Genomic DNA, 5,631 nt, shown 5'->3' on the forward strand with positions numbered 1-5,631 from the left:
TGGGGTTTACCATCTTTTCCTCACTTAGAACTATAAGCTTGGATGATGCCTCCACCTTTCACTTCATCTTTTTCCATTTTCATCACTATAGGTCAAGTCTATCCCATTCAAGGAAATTTTTAGAAATCTCCATGAAAGCTCGCAGAAGGTGGACAATAAGTAATAATGTCTTCTTCAAGCATGACCCTGTAAGAGATATTATTCCTAACTATATCACCCTTTTTAGAATTTATATTAGTTCATAGTTTTATTTTATGGTCCTCATTAATTTCAATTTCTATGTCTCCATTACTTGCTTCATTAATGTCACTTCCCAAGAAGTTTAATAACTTGAGAATGACCTTGGCCATCTAAGCCACTATACAAAAAACTATGACTACAATTAAGGAAAAAAAGGAATTAAGGAGATCTTAATCTAGGAAAAATGAATAACAATAAAAGCAAGGATAAGGTACAATCAAGAACACACAAATGGTATGGATACAAATAATCTAACAAGGACACAAGGTTTCCACCCTATGAGCCTTGGGAAGTCTACATGGAATCAAAGAAGCCCAAGTATATTACAACTTGTAGCACTTGCAAAACTCAATAGGAGCTGACTTTTTGCAAACAAAAAGGACAAATATTAAATCTTTGAAAAAATCAATTATTAGAAATATGGTATTAGAAAGTCTAGATTCTAAATATGCAATTTATGTTAATGCCCAAATTATGAAAATGATTTTCAATAGTTATTTACAGAGCCCATCATTTAACTGTCAATTCAAGCCCTGATAAACCTACCTAATTGATGTTAATCGAAGGTGTAGGATATGTGACACTTCCCATAGAATTACCAAAGACCTTGTAATAGTAGGAGGTTCCTTTACCTTGATAAAAAAAATTCCCTACCAAATAGCTTTAGGTTCAATAGGATGGAGTAATAAAAGATGGGGTGTTCTTTCTCAACAATAAAGTATTCAACTAGGATAGTCCTTCTTGGATGGGAACATGTCCATATTTTGAGTTAACTGAAAGTATTCTTTTGAGTTCATTTGGGATTTTTTTTTAAGACACATAAAATAAATAAACATGTTTTTATATGTTTTTTAATACATTTTTCTACTAATTTTTCAGTGGTCGTGATTTAAGTTTTGAAAACCCCTCACAACAAACATAATTTGATCTAAAGTCATGATTACAAAAAAATCAAAGTACAAAAATTGTCTCTTGTTTGATGTCTTAAAGTTTTTTTCCCAAACAATGTGAAATTATTTTAGTTATTTTAAAATTAAGAAAACTTTATCTTTTACAATTATGTACTTGTTTTTATTAGAAATCATTTTAAAAATATAAAAAATATTCTAAACCATTTATATTTTATATTTTATGATTATGAAATCATATAAATAATATGTTTTGATTTTGTCAAAACATTCCCTAGAAATTATCTTCCAACTAAAGTGGTTTTCATACGAAAAAAGCTCCACTAGAAGTGGATTCAAATTATTGCACTTCATCAAGAACAATGTCTTTCAATTAGCTTCTTGAATCTATAGTTGTAGCTACATTTTAAAACTTGAAAACCTAGAAAATGTGTGTATGTGGCTATATAGGGGTTTTCCTTAGTCAACCCCCTATTTTGGTGATCCTAACCTCCATTTATAGTTGATATAATGCGTAAAATGTTCAATATGCTCATGAATCAAGAGTATCTGTCTAGAATACAAATGATCTAGTATGTCAAAGTAAATGCCTATAAGATGTAACCACACATGTGAATGAAGTAAACTCCAAGAGTGTAAATAAAAACAATATTTACTTGAATGCATGTAAATATGAAGAATCAAAGCATAGATCCAAAAATAAAAAGGAAATCATAGCAAGTCCCCAAGGGAAATAATACACCTATCCATCTTCTCAATTCATTTGAAACTCCATGATGTAGAAATTGATGTCTTGAATGCTTGATTTGAATTTGTAGATACTTGGGTGGAATGCTTGAATGAAGTCTTCAATATTTACCCCTTGCTTCAATGTATGTCATCAAACTAAGGCTACCACCTTATAATTTATTATTGTAATCAAATTGTCTCCTTTTACTTGATTCCATTATGATAAAATAGAGCAAATGATTTTCTTTATAGTGATTTTAGGGGTCAGAATCAAGTAACTAACCATAGATTTGTAAATCATTTTAATTCACCAAAAAAGGGCCTAGTCTCTAAAATAGGGGAAAATCATTAGGGTATAAGTGTTAGGATTACATAGACCAAAAATAGAAATTACATGTAAATATAACTAATAACACAAAGGAATAAAGCATACAATGGAACAAAAGACACAAATATTTAACATGGTTCACCCAATCCTATGATACACCCACCAAATAGAGAGTCCAATAGTATTATTTAGTAACTTTAGCCTATTACAATCTTCAATCTCTACTATAACTCAATACCATTGCAAGAAGCTATATAACCCCTTAGAAAACAAGCCAATACTACATGACTTATTTCATCTTAACAAGTTAACCCTAAACATGTACATGAAAAGTCAACCTAGGAAATGGTTGATAAGTAAACTTAAAAATTCTTGATGGGTTAACCAAAAACAAAAGGGTTTATGCCCATACCCATTGGCTTATGATAAATGTATAGAAATTTCCTGACCTGTTATCGTAGACCAATAGTAGGTCAACTTGAGTTAACTTATACCTAGTTCACCAAAATATATAGAGGGAAATTGTGCTCAATAATAGACCTCCACTTTCCACATAAATTGGAATATCTCTAAAATATGATCATTAGGTTAAATCTACTTTCCATTACCCAAAATAATAAAGGGGAACAAATCAAATATCTAAGGGATAGTGTTTTAGAGTCTTCCTTCTAAGGACATAAATGTAGTGTATATGCAATGTAAAGTAAGGTGAGAATTTATACAAAGATAAATAATAAGATATCATAACTAATATATAAAAGTAAGTGTTATTGAGGAATAAGATTAAAGATGTATCCATGTTGATGGTTAGTAGATGGCTAAACTTTAGATCTAAAAAACTATCAGAGTCTAACAAAAATGGAAAATATTCTAGATCTAAGATCCTAAAGCTTGAATTTACGAACTATAAAAATATCAAGGCACCAATAATAGGTCAACTTTGAGGTATACATTGACTCATTTTTCCTATACTAGGTATATGTTGACTTAGTTCTACCAATACCCTAGAAGGCTAAAATTGTGTGGTTTTGTTATATATCTCCATCTAGTTTTGCAACTTCATAAATTTGAATCCATAGTTGTGTCACCTTCTCTTTAACACAAGAAAAATGGGAAGTCATTAGAGGGAGCAGGAGGATTGCCTTGGTAAATCCCCTATATATAAATTAATCTTGTATTGAAATAAGTAAAGTATATAGAGCACTTGATGATTGTAAGTATTCACCTTTCTTTTCAAACCTTCATTGATGGTTATGAATCTATTATATCCACAAATACATATATGAACTATTTCTTGGATTTTTTATTTTAGAATAAAGGAAGTCTTAAAAAATGTAATGGATGTACACTTGTCTAATCCTAGATCATGAATATAATGCATTTGTGTTATCTTGGATGGAGAAGGTGGTGAAAGAATAATGGATGCAAATCTTCTTTCTCAATTGAAAATTCCTCTACTAATACATCATGGTAGAGAAATTCACATAATTAATAGAATATTTTCATTTGAATAAATGGACAAGGACTTGGAGATCTTTAATGGATGATAGCCTTCAAATATTGGATCCAAATCCTTGATATCTTTCTTGAAGTCAACAAAGATATCTTGAATGTGCCTTAGATTTGTGTCATGTCCCCTTTTCAAATAATTTAAAAAAAAGAAAATCTTTGCTAAGGCAGGCAGGCCCAAGAAAGTGAAGTTTCGGAAAAAGGGAGTTAATCTTTGGAAACTGTTGGACTAATAAATGATAATTATTATTAAAATATGTTTCATTAACCTCTCTTGGACGTGAGTTACAGTTATGCCCTTTTTAAAGAGGTTTGGAGGCATTTTGGGGGGATTCCAGACTTGATTTTCACTCATTCTTTGTTATTCTTCAGAGGCTGCCAAACCTGTGGAGAAGGAGACCCAAGAACGGGAGTTTGCAGGTTTCCAAGGAGACCCAAGAACGGGAGTTTGCAGGTTTCCAGGAAGGCTAAGGACGGGAGTTTGAAGCCATTCCATGTGCATGCTCATACAGAGTTTGCCTTTGTGCTGAACAGTGCAGATTTGTGAGTTTCCGGGTGTATTTTTGTAAGAGTTTGGTGTTTCCGGTTGAGTATTTCATATCAGTTTTGGTTGCTGCTGTATTTTAGACTTTAAGCTATTAAAATAGATCTGAATATATATATTGGGACGTGATTAAACTTCTGAGATAGATTATTAGTGTTCTTGTGGTGTTTCCGGGCATATTTTGTGCTATTTCGGGAGCCCGATGAGCATAGTTTTGGTCCTACATTTTTGAGCTGTTGTGTAAAGGCTATACGGATCTGGAAATGTCAATTTGTAGGCTGTTATGCTGCTGAAAGTTCTGTAAAAATTTCCATTTTCAGATTTATTAGTAATTGGTGAAGCTGTGAAGCTTTTGGCACAATTTCTGGCATACCCGATTTGGGGTTTCTTGAGAAATTTGGAGGATCTTTGTGATATTAGTTGTTTGATCTTAAAGATCTGATTAAAGGTTGGAAATATCATGTAAAATCAGAAAAGGGACATTTCAGTGGTATCAGAGCCATGATCTTGCCAGCCTGAGGGTTTGTAGAAGTTTGCAGGTCAGTTTTGACAACTACCCAGATCTTGCATTTCAGTTTTGAGAACTACCCAAATCTTGCATGTCATAATTTATGATTGCATGTTGCTTCTAATCAGCTGCATGTCAAAATTTATGGTTGCATGCTACTTCTAATCATTTTCATGTTAGTTCTTGGTGAATTTGGTGGTTGTAGAAGTTTGCATGTCAGTTTTGACAACTACCCAGATCTTGCATGTCAGTTTTGACAACTACCCAGATCTTGCATGTCATAATTTGGTGGTTGCATGTTGCTTCTAATCAGTTGCATGTCCAAATCTATGGTTGCATGCTACTTCTAATCATTTGCATGTTAGTTCTTGGTGTTTGAAGAAGTTATATCCTATTGGGGTTACACTCTATTTTATCCAGAATGGACAGGTATAGTACAGAGTCTCAGAGGGAACGATCTTGGACAATTGATAGCCAGAGTCAAAATAGTAGAAAGGATGGTTATTTAGACATTCGAGATAAACTTATGAAAATAAGCCATGACATGTCTAAACAGTTGGTTGAGCACCACCGTATAAATGACATGTTATCTGACCCAGCTAAGGTGGATAAGTTGACTGGATTTCTATTTGGCAGATTTTCTCACAGGACAGATGACACAATTTCCAAGAACTTGCATGAGGAGTTTGAGAAACTAGCTGATAGCCAGGTAGAGGTCTCAGATTCTACTCTGCCACAGGAGGTGGTGGGAAAGGATATTACACAGATTGATAGTAACGGTCAACTTGATACTCAAATTGAGACAATTGTTTACAGGTTGTCAAAGGGTGATGCCACAGGTATTCAGGATGGTATAGTTACAACA

This window comes from Cupressus sempervirens, chromosome 3 (genome assembly GCF_028749045.1).
Source record: "Cupressus sempervirens isolate cs-2001-9-10 chromosome 3, ASM2874904v1, whole genome shotgun sequence".
NCBI lineage: Eukaryota > Viridiplantae > Streptophyta > Pinopsida > Cupressales > Cupressaceae > Cupressus > Cupressus sempervirens.